Source organism: Acomys russatus, chromosome 7 (assembly GCF_903995435.1).
Source record: "Acomys russatus chromosome 7, mAcoRus1.1, whole genome shotgun sequence".
In the NCBI taxonomy this organism is placed as follows: domain Eukaryota; kingdom Metazoa; phylum Chordata; class Mammalia; order Rodentia; family Muridae; genus Acomys; species Acomys russatus.
The window spans coordinates 30,308,251-30,320,722 of NC_067143.1; positions in this window are offsets into that span (position 1 = coordinate 30,308,251).

Below are 12,472 nucleotides of genomic sequence, written 5' to 3' on the forward strand. Positions count from 1 at the left end.
GGGTGGTCTAGGACCATGGTAGGAATGGGTATTGACTCCAAATGAACTTAAGGGAATTGGAAAACAAAGAAGTGATGTGAATGTCTCTAATCAGGTTACAGTGGTGAATGTACAACCCAACATATCACTAAAAATCACTTAACTGTGTGTCCATGAGTAGATTCTGGGACACAGAAATATAGCTATAATCTATACGGAGTACCTCCTTCTATACAATAGAACTCCTGCTTCTACTGAAAGGGAGTCTGGCTAATTTGCTAAAAATCTATGTTTAACACAGTCATAATCCCCTTTCTCCTTGGAAATTCTGACATGTATGCATGCATGCAGGGTCTTCTAAATGGTTAAGTGCTGTTTTTCTATCCAGAGTCTAGATTTCAGGGTCCATTTTGGTGCACCATCTAGAATCCACTTGTAGAAGCGAGGAGAACACTATTGGAAAGGAGGATAAGAAAGCATAGCTTTGTCATGCCCTGATGGGCCACAGCTCAGGGAGAAAACAAAAAGTGGTGTTTTTCTCCACATCCAGTCAAGCTCTGCTGTTAGTATATCAAGGGCACAGAATGTGGTGCTTCAGTGCAAGCAATGACAGAAGATGACTCCCTTAGGAAAGACAACAAGAGCAGCCACAGAAGACCTGGGGACACTGGTGTCCAGCTTGACAGAAGTCAGTAGTAGATGTGCCTTTGGCTAAAATTGGCTTTGATAAGAAGTTCACCCCAACCCATGAAGGCAAACAAAGAAGACAGTGGGCACCTGTGTTTAGAAGGGCTCAAGCCATCAGGTAACCCTGAGTGTTGGGCAGGAATTTGGAGAGGACCAAGGCATACAAAGAAACATCTCATAAAGTGTTCCTTAAAAAGCTCATTGTTAACAGGCCAGTGGTGGGGCATTCTTTTTTTTTAATTTTTTATTATTAATTTATTCTTGTTACATCTCAATGGTTATCCCATCCCTTGTGTCCTCCCATTCTTCCCTCCCTCCCCTTTTCCCCTTATTCCCCTCCCCTATGACTGTTCCCGAGGGGGATTACCTCCCCCTGTATATGCTCATAGGGTATCAAGTCTCTTCTCAGTAACCTGCTGTCCTTCCTCTGAGTGCCACCAGGTCTCCCCCTCCAGGGGACATGGTCAAATATGAGGCACCAGAGTACATGAGAAAGCCATATCCCACTCTCCACTCAACTGTGGAGACTGTTCTGACCATGGGCTAGATCTGGGTAGGGGTTTAAAGTTTACCGCCTGTATTGTCCTTGGTTGGTGCCTTAGTTTGAGCGGGACCCCTGGGCCCAAATCTGCCTATCATAATGTTCTACTTGTAGGTTTCTAGGACCCTCTGGATCCTTCTACTTTGCCATTCTCCCATGCTTCTCTCATCTAGAGTCCCAATAGGATGTCCTCCCCTCTGTCCCAGTTTCCTGGTAAGTGGGTGGGGTATTCTTTTAATCTCAGTATTCAAAAGGCAGAAGCAGCCAGATCTCTATGAGTTCAAGGCCAGCGTCTATAGAGCAAGTCCCAGAAATTTCATGGCTACACAGAGAAACCCTGTCTCAAATAACAAAGGAAAGGGAGGAAGAGAAGAAGAGGAAGAAGACGAAGAAGGAGGAGGAGGAGGAGAAGGAAAAGGAGAAGGAGAAATGTCATTTATTCTACATGAGTATTATCGGGGTGAGCCAACTAACTCAGATAGATACCAAAGATATGCTCATGTATCCCAGTGAGCTTAGATGCTGTTGGACTGCTGACCCCAAATAGCCACCTCGGCGTTTAAAAACTCAATAGAAACAGAAAACAGGCCCTCCCTTTCCCTGTCTCCACTAAAGTCACTCACAAAAGAATTCTCTGTCTTCTACTAAGGTAAGTTAAAAAAAAAAAAAACCTTTATTCCACAGCTGCCCACTCAATGCCTAGAGGAAATGCATGTCTTGTCTATGGAGTCTGATTTTATTACTATTGAACCCACCCTTCCATCCATCATTGCTGAAGGCTCCTCTGTCATACATAACTATTATCATCTCTGTTTAATTTTTCTACTGTGGTTCGAATATGAAATATCTCTGTTATTTCATGTATTCTGATGCTTGGTGCCCTGGGGGAAGCTGTGGGAATCTCAGTATGTGGGACCTAGATATAGAAAGTAGGTTACTCAGCGAAGATCTTTGGGAGAGTATTATCTCTGGACAGTTAATGTCACTTTTTGTCTCCTGGTCTACCATAATGATGTGAGCTTAGGGCTTCCTCCAATTGACTGAATGCTATAAAACAGTGGTTCTTAGCCTTCTTTATGCTGTGATCCATTGTGATGACCCCCAACCATAAAATTATTTTTGTTGCTACTTCATAACTATAATTTTTACTGTTATGAATCATAATGTTAATATCTGTGTTTTCCCATAGTCTTAGGCAACCACCGGGAAACAGTCCTTTGACCTCCCCCCAGGGATCATGACCTACAGGATGAGAATTGCTGCTATAAACTGTGAACCCATATAAATCCTTCTTCGATTAAATTGTTTCTATCAGACATTTTGAGGACAGCGATGCCAAAGCTAATACATTGCCTATATTGTTATATTTGCTTCCATCCATGAACCTAGCAGTAGGTGAAATCTCCCTTATACTCGCTTGTCTTTGGGTTCTATCCTTATTGAGAAGTCAACACCAATGATGAATACTTGGAGATGCAGGGGGATACAAGAAAGACCATGGTATGGATGACTGAGCTGTTGTCCTAAACATGTCTTCAAGCCTTGTGGGTGCCTGGGTCAATGACCTGCCTTTTGAGGTCAGAGACCCTCATCTCTCCAGTGGGGCTGTGCTGAATGGTTTCTTTGCAGCCATCTGTTCCAAAGATTTCTTGTGTATTTACAAACACAGTGTGCCATGTGAGAAATATATAATGTAAGTTTTCTTATTTTAATATCTAGGATAGTGTTTCTTCCTAATTAAAAGCAATGTTTATAGACTGACAACTTTTGATAGTCTTTAATTCTTGAACACTTACAGTTGTTCTAGGAAGTCCCTGGGCATATGCCTATTCCTTTATTATCATATTATATGATAGTTATTAATATCTCTTGGTTTTCTATGTGTTTCTCTGCTGGAAATCTATGAGCAAGTCTAGGACAGGAAATGCAGTGTGTATTATTTTATTTTGAGTCACCATCACCAAATGCATAGTCTTTCAGCATAGCAAGTCTTTGAAAATGTTTATTCAACCAAGAAGGCTAACTACCACTCAATGCCTCATTAAAAGCAAGTCAAAACCCACCTTGGAACCAGAGGGCCCCTCCTTGCTGTAAATAGATCCATTTGTTTAATGCTGTTAAATTAATACTTTTATTTTTAAATGAAAATTTAGATGAAAAGGCTAGATTAGTTAGGTCCCAAGGAATCTACCATGTCTTTCCTCACACCCTTCTAATGCTGGCAGCATCCTAGTTGAGGTTGTGAGGTCACAGTGCTTTAGGAGAGCTTGAGTTGTTTGTTATCAAGTTTCTGAACATAAAATTGATTTTAATCATCTGTGATATTTCTTGAAACATGGTGTCTCTGGCAGAGGTTGCATCAACTGTGGGTTGAAAGTAACAGGACTCATTGATCTGGCTAGGAGTGGGAGACTGCCCTTTGAAACGCCAGCAATTACTTCTAGATTTGTCCCACCCAGGACCATGCTAGTTCATTAGTGCTATAACCTTAAGGGCATGTCTCCCTTCTTATTGTATTAGAATAGAACCCTGATTTCCTGTGAGAAACAAGTGGGGTTAAGCAAGGCCATCGTCCATGATAATCTCCTGATTATTTTCTCAAGAAATTAAATCAAGTATTTTAAAGTACAGCAAGACTTAGTTTGAAGTTAGAGAATATTGCTTGCTTTTAAAGTCGAAAAGTAGGGCTTATGGCAGTTTCTAACCAATGACTGGTCCAGCTTGAGACTCGTGCCATGAGAGGGAGGCCACCCCTGTCACAGCCTGAAGGGTCAGGACCCAGAAGCCAGATAGCCAAGAGAGCTAGGATAGAACCAAACATGACTGGCAAAAAAAAGAAAAGTCAATGAAATGATTCCCAATGATATTCTGCTCTATTCATAGATTGATGCCTATCCCAATTGTCATCCGAGAAACTTTATCCAGCAGTTGATGGAAACAAATGCAGAGACCCACAGGCAAACATTAGATAGAGCTTGGAGGAATTCTGCTGAAGAAGGGGAGGAAGGATTGTAGGAGCCAGAGAGGTCAAGGACATCACAAGAAAACCCAGAGTCAACTAATGTGGGCTCATAGAGGCTCACTGAAACTGAGTCAACAATCATGGAACCTATATGAGTCTAATCTAGTCACTCTTAATATATACTATAGCTGTGTAGCTTGGTATTTTGTGGGACTCCTAACTGAGGGAGTGGGAGCTGTTTCTGACTGTTTTGCTTGCTTTTGGGACCATTGTCCTCTTACTGGGTTGCCTCATTCTGCCTTAATATGAGGGGAGGTGCCTAATCTTACTGCAACCTGATATGCCATGTTTGGTTGATCTCCCTGAGAGGCCTGCCCTTGTCTGAAAGGAAATGGAGAAGGAGTGGATGGGGAGGGAGAGGTGTGGGTGGAGGGAGGGCGGAGGGAGGGAAAACTGCAGTCAGGGTGTAATATGTAGGAGAATGCATTAATTTTTAAAAAATAGAAAAGTAGGACAACAACTGATGAAGAATGTTAATTATAGCATTGTTTATATTAAAAATATTGAAGTAACTCATATGCTAAACAGGTGCCAGGCAAATAAACCTTGAAATATTTATGAAGTCAAATAATATGGCCTGTGAAGGACTTCTATTTAGGATGAAAAGGAAATATATGAATATGTATTCATATATTAGAAAAATAATATCCATAGAGTTACATAAATTTGTAGATACTATCTTACATAAATATCTCTGGCAGGATTATCACTCCATGAAAAGCCTGTTAGTCCCCTTTCTGCCCACATTCAAAAGCCTGTACAGTGTTTTTCAATGTGTGGTCGGCCATGACAGCAAAGTCTCTTGGTGCTGTTCAAAGGCATACTCTTGGAAGAAACACTGAAGTCTGCTGCATTAGAAAGCTCCCTCCTTCAGTGTCAAAGACCCACCTCTGCCCTAAGCCCTCTTCCCCTGGAAGTAAATCATCATATCTTTGTGACCCAAAGGCAAAACCAAAGAGATACCCTGCCTTCCAACACCTAGGTCCTTCCAGGAGCTGAGCCACAAGGGAAGGATACAGGGGCTGGTGCTCAAATTTAAAGAGATTCCCAAGTGCTGGGATCAGAGCCAGGGGAGGAAGGATATGAGTTCCCTAAGAGGAGATAGAACCATCTGCAAGGTTTCAATCCACACTACAACCCACCAGGATCAGGAGTCCTTGAACAGTGTGCCTTTGGTCATCCAAAATAGAACTGCCAGTAGAAGTCAGCAGGCAAAGCCTCTGCCTAAAAACTAACATCAAATTTACAGGCATCTTGCCAGTCCCTCATCTCTTTGATTTTGTTTTATTACAACTTTTTCCACATCATTTCTTGCCTTGGAGTCAGAGTTAACAAAGCAGATGTTTGATGCTGTATATATTTATAGATTCCAGCTCTGCAAATCAGGCCAGGTAGTTGACTCTGGAAGCTTTGTTTTCTTCGTGTGTGAAATGAGCAGAATATGACATCTCAGTTATTGAGTTGTTATAAAAGAAACATGCTCATAAAGCTTGGTACAGTGCACAGGACCAGGAAGGAACTCAGCAACAAAAGCTACTGTGTACATACACCACACAGAGAAAACCTTCCTCTGCCTGCACCACTTACATCTCAAAGCACACCCAAGCCAAAAGCGCTACAGGGGCTTTACCTTTGCCTCCACACAAACGCAAACCTTCAGTCTTCTCAGAAGAGCCTTTAGATTTGGGGTACCCCCACTCTGCTGGAGCCCTGCCTTGAGTCCCCATGCGGCCTTAGCCTAGGGTCCTGACCTTCTTCCACACGCACCTGAATCTCCTGTACTACAAGTTGCAGGCACCCACTCATATTTTGTTTTCAGAATGAATAATTATTAAGGTGAATTTTTCCAAAGCAGAAATGTTGCTCTTCCTGGTACCTAACATGATTTTCTACTATTAAATAGCATCAAATTGCAGGGAGAAAAGGTGACTCTTATCAATTGGTCATTTAGTTCTTTTTGAGGTCAGGCTCCCCAGGGGTGCCAGCTCAGCTCTACCAGCTCCCTGCTACCTTTCTAACTGTCCTTTCTAATGAAATGGGGACATGTCTGAAGTTCAGAACCTTTAGAAGGGACAACTGCAGCTTACAGAAGTCATCATGATATTGTAGTGTTTTCATTGGCTTCGCCTTTATGATTTACACAATATATACAGTAGTAATGTAATTTCTTAAATGAACGCACCCAACTGACATTTTATTTTTGTGTATGTATGAGAGTGTGTATATGAGTGTATGTTGTGTATATCTATGGTGTGTGTGTGTGTGTGTGTGTGAGAGAGAGAGAGAGAGAGAGACAGAGAGAGAGAGAGAGAGAGAGAGAGAGAGAGAAAGAGGGCGAAAGCAAGAGGTTGATACCACTAAGTGTTTCCCTTTACGACACTTCAGCTTATTTTTTGAGACTAAGTCTCTCCCTGATGCCAAGTTCACTGATTGGCTAGACTGGCTGTCAATGAGCTCTGGGATCATCTGCCCTCTCTCCCACACCCCCACACACACAGTTCTAGAGCTACAGATGCACACTTCTGTGCCTGGCTTTTACAAAAGGACTGTGGTCTGAACTCAGGCCCTCAGGTTTGTGTGGCATGTGTTTTTATTGACAGAACCATCTGTCCTGCCCCTAAGCTGGCATTTCCAAAGAAAGTCATGAGCAAGAATATTTTCTGAACTGAGTCATTTGTTTGTTCTCTTATTTTAATTTTGCAGCATTGGGATATAGCTTTACTTTTCCAGTCCATAGATGCCACACAAAGGCTCAACGAGAGTAACTCTGGTGCCCGTGGATTGGAAAGTTAGAAGCTGCACTCGGACTCTCCTACACCAAGCTGCCTTCCTGCCTGTCATGTTTACTACATCTCTTGCTGCTTCATGAACAGCTCCCAGCAACCAATGATAGATCAGGAAACACTGACTATACATGGAAGTCTACTGGCTGCCACTGGGAAGGCCAGCCTGTCACACAGCACCTTGTCCCCAGTCTAATGGTGGGCTTTTTCTCTTCTCTATAATTCTGCTTTGCATTCAAGTTTACCCAACAAAGAACATGTGCTGTATGCCACGACTGAAGACATTCCAGTATGACTAAATCACTTAGGAGTATCTGCACCTTAAGCCAACCCTGAAGCCCACAGGGATGCTAACCTATCAGATGAAGGGGTCCCCTTGGTGGGCAAGTGTGGGAAGATTCCTGAGGATACATGTGGAAGGAAAGATGGAAGCAGGTTGGTAAGGACTTGAGTGACAACAGAAAGCATCAATTGATACCTCAAAGCCTGAGAAGAGGAACTGGCACAGGTTAAGTTTAGGAGTTGGACAGAGGAGAGGGGACAGATTTGGAAGCATAAGATGCTGTTCCTGTTCATCTGAAGGACTTTTTTCTAAAGAAAAAAAGTAGAAGCTATAACAATGGGACCCTCTGTTACAGGGCAGATGCACATGAGGGCTTGTGAGACACAACATGAGCACCCCTATAATCAGTCATATTTCCAGCAAACTTCAATCTCCTGGAGAAAGGAAGAAATATTATAACCTGCTGGGCATTTCAGATGTGTTTTTTTTTCTTCTTCTTTCCAAAATAGAGCAGATTGGAAAACAATTCCACAGGTAGAAATCTTGTCTCAAAAATAGAGAACAAATAGCTTAAACCACTAAGCCAATAATGAAACCACAGCTGACCTTGGAGATGGCCTTAGCCACCCCAAAATGAAACATAAAGGAGAGTTCAATGACTCCCTCCTTGTGTGGATGGAAGATTTTGCCTAATGACACTGTTAGCTTCTACACTGTATCACCAAGCCTAAGAAGGTCTAGCCACAGGCACTCTACACCATCCTATTGACACGTCTAACACACCTCGTACCCTAATCATCCCAACACCACCAGGCCCTTCTTCCTTCAAGCAGCTGGAAGAATTGTCTTAGTGGCCTCAAAGACCCTCAAAATACTTCATTTGTCCTCAACGTTCCCTTCACTGTGCAATGCACACCACAGCTCTCAGCTTTACTTTGCCCTTTCTGGCAGCTCCTCCATAGGCAAATACTCTCCACTCCATTGCCACTGTTGCTCTCATCATCTCTTCTGTCAATCTTTGGGAGTCACATGAAGGTCCTGTGTCAGGTGCTGGGGACATCCAGAGAATGTAACAGGCTCCCACTCTCCTGTTCCTTTGAGGAGAGTAGGTATAAATTTTACTAAGTATAAAGTCAGCATCCTGTCTGCAAGGGTAAGGATGTCTCACCACCCATAAGAAATTACGATCTGGATCATTGGAGTTTTGGGAAGAACACGTGAAAATAAAAAGACAGAGCCTAGAAGATTATTGGTCCAATAGGGGGAACAGCTCAAGAGGTGGCTCAGGGGTTAAGAGGGCTGGCTGATTGCCTGGAAGGCCCATGTTGGATTCCTAGCACCCACGTGGTGATTTGCAGTTACCTATAACTCCAGTCCTAAGGGATCTGATGCCTCTTCTGGACTCCTCAGGCATTGCAATCACACAATGCACAGATACATGTGTAGACAAAATATGCATAGATGTAAAATAAAAATAAAGGGAAAATGTTAAATACTCAAGGAACTTTATGGCTACAGCTTTATTGGGTTTGAGTTGAAGGAAGCCTGAGAGATTGATAAAAATATCAAGGTGGATTTTGGACTATTTCTCCAAAGGCACACCTGACAAGAGCTGGCAAGTGCCACTTGATCTATCTTGACTTGCCTCTGTCTTCATATAAATTTCTTTCTAGAAATGAACCTACCTTTGGTTACAAATTAGCCCTGCCATTGTCCAGTCCTGAAGATGCCTGACATTGGTAACTTGGGCATCTCAGACACACTAAGGCACGACTCCCTGCTCATTAGGGTTCCCTGGTTGCCTAGCTATAGTCTCACACAGTCAGTCTACAACTATCTGGGCTTTTGGAAACCTCTTTACTTTCTCAATGGGGAAATCATAAACAAAGGCCTCACAGGTGATTTTGCAGCACCATATATTTTCCTTAAATGATTTTTAAAACTCATTTCAGTGCATCACAGTCTCTACTTCCATCTCCTAATTATCCCCAAATCACTAATCCCTAAGTGATATTGGCCCCACAACTCCCCTCTGCCATAATATACATACCCTACTCCACTGTACTGCTTCTATATATTCTCTGTCTCTCTCTCTCTCTGTCTCTCTCTCTCTCTCTGTCTCCCTCTCTCTCTCTCTCTCTCTCTCTCTCTCTCTCTCTCTCTCTCTCTCTCTCTCTCTCTCTCTCACTCTCTTTTTCCTCATCCCTAACTCAGCCTTGGCAGTGTATAAACTTTGTAATTACAAAGGGCTCAAGTGTTGCCAGGAATGCAAATACATTTAGCTCTAGAGCCTAGCATTTTGTGCCATTCTGGGCTCTACTCCAAACATTAAAGAAACAGAGAAAGACAGGAAAGGAAGAGAGCGTTAATGAGCCTATAGTCCACGCCTGGGATGTTCTCATACACAGTCTCACATAATGTTCCCAAAGACTGGGACGGATCTTTGTGAGCTCAGAGACCCAAAGGATGTTGTCAAGGTTATAAACCTAGAGAAAGGCAGAACAGATTCCATTCTGAGTCTCTATCTTTTATCAGTTGGATCTGAAACATCATGTTTTGAACCAATTGTCTCCAGCTAGTGGTAATATTTTTGGAGGTTCTGGACATTTTTGAGGGGTGGGACACAGCTGCCAGACATAGGTCACTAGGAGTGGGTCTTTGGAGATTATACCCGGCTCCTTGCTCCCTCCCCCCTCCTCCCTCCTTTCCTTCCTCCCTCTCTCCCTCTCCTTCTCTTCCTCCCTCACTCCCTCACTCCCTTCCTCCTTCCCTTCTCCCCCCTCCCTGGTCATTACTGAACAGCTCTGCCACACCCTCCACTCCACTCCACGTTCCTCCACCCTGGTGGACAGAACCTTCTGAAACCATGAGCTAAAGTAAGCCATTGATCTCTTAAGCTGCTTCTCTCAGTCCTATGGTAACAGTGATGCAGAGACAACTAGTGACCTCCATCTGACATGCCTGACTGTCTCCACTAACTGAGATCACAACTTCCTCCACAGGCCTATTTTTTTTTTCTCAAATGATGCTACATACCTGGCAAGGAAAGATGCCCAATGGTACAAGATTTTTTTTTCAAGAACCTGCAAGACACAGAGGACAGTTCTCATCCTTACAGTTTCTGCTAGATTCTAAGCACCTAAGCACCTGGAGGGTAGCGTGCAACTATACCTCCTGTATAGCATGCATCAGGACTTGGCACAGATTCCTGTCCAAGTCAAGCCTAGAGTGATGGAAATGCCAATAGCCCATTATGGCTTCCTTTATTGAACTGTCCCTGAATATTGAAACAAATGGCAGTGCCATGTCACAGGATTCTGATGGGGAGCGGGAGAGGTAGGCGATAAAGTGCCAATAAGCTGAGGTCAATAGTCAGGTCAGCTTCAAAACAATGTCATTCTTAATCTATCCTCTTTTTTTTTTTTTTTTTTTTTTTCTTTTTTTCTTTTTTTTTCTTTTTTTGACAGAATCTTTCTAAATATCACTCAAATTTATAACCCTCCTGCTTCTCAATGCTAAGATTAAGAGTGTATACCTCCACACCCAGTACCCTACTGTGTCTAAATTGCCATGTTGTGTAGAGGATTGTCTCAAAGGGGAACTTTTCTGAGAATCTCTCACAGGAATGTTTTCATGAGCTTCTCAAAGCCCCACCCCCAGCTGCTAGAAACAGATGGCACATAGCTGCAGGAAGGACATTGCTACACTACACAGCCACGGGATCCACCCCCAGTGCTGCTGGCTGCTGTCATCAGGGTTCCTGAAGTCAAACACAAGATGTCTTTCAGAGCTGCATGACTAAACACTGTCATCGGGGAAGTGATTTTTTAACCACTTTCACCTGGCATTGAAACCAGCTAGCACCCTAATGTTTTCTTTTCAACGATGGAAAAACCAACAGACAAATACATCTTCATCATAAGCTGCACAGTGATTGTTCCTTCTAGAAACCCAAGGAAACAAGAGGCCATTTGCAGGCTGTTGTGCATCTAAGTTGAAGCACAGATGCAGAGGCTTGTACATGGGGAAGACTTTGTGGCCCCTGCTGGGGAGTTGAAGGCACGCTGCTCAGACTGAAGCAAGTTACCAGCATGTGGACAAAGTTACAGGGACCAGAGACTTGGCAGTGGAGACAGGGTGTGCACAGGAAACTGTGCCCCAGAGTGTGGCCCACTGTTCAATGAGGAAGCAGAGGAAGCTGCAGTGAGTGGTCCCCACCCCTTCCTCCCCAGAAACAGGCTGTAAACCAGACTTCCCCTCTCATCTCCTTTCTTGAAAGAAGCCATAAAACCAGGGATGATCATTTCCTGACCTTCTCCCCTCTCCATGACACCCCATGTGACTGGTGTCCTGCCCTACATCTGGAGTTAGAAGGAATGAAGACAAGGAACATCAAGAAAAAATGTGGGGCTGGGGGGGGGGGGCACTGACACATCTTGCTAAGTCCTTCCCCCACCCCCGCCATTAGATCATCTCACATGTTTGCATAACTGTCCACAAAAAACAAAAAATACTCAGCCCTTCCCACGGCTTTTAAGTTGCATTGCCAAAGCCACTTGAGCTGCACAAAACTTATATTAAATAAATTTGTATGCTTTGGTTAATCTGTTTCTTGTTATGAGGTCTCAGCCATGAATTTTGCAGCAAGTGAGGAAATTATTTTTCTGCCCTACATCATAGGGCCAGTTAAACAGACTAGATGGCTATGCCCTCTGCTTGCACGAACTGGACAAATCATTTCCTGGTGGGCACCCTGCCCATCATAAAGATTGTTTTCAGGCACAGTGACTTAGAAGATTCCTTCCTAAACCAGGGATTTTTCCCTTGATGCAGTCTGCCTTCTTTTTAAAATGCCTGACATAAGAGTTTTAGAGAAAACTGCTCACCATTCACTTTTACAGCCCACCTTCTTGTGGTGCTAGGAATCAAACTAGGGACCTTTTATACACTAGGCAAGCACTCTCCCATTGAGCTATAGTCCTAGCACTTGACTGCATGTCTTTTATAGAATTACCAACTTGCTTTCACTCTCCACCTAACCCTTCCTTCTTGCCCTCTCCAGCCTCCCTGGAAGATGTTTCCCCAGCACTGAGCAGTACTCCACTTTCCTACCGGGGATGATGCACACTCATGAAAGATCCTAACATTAGAGCACTAATCTGTGGAGCTTAAAGACC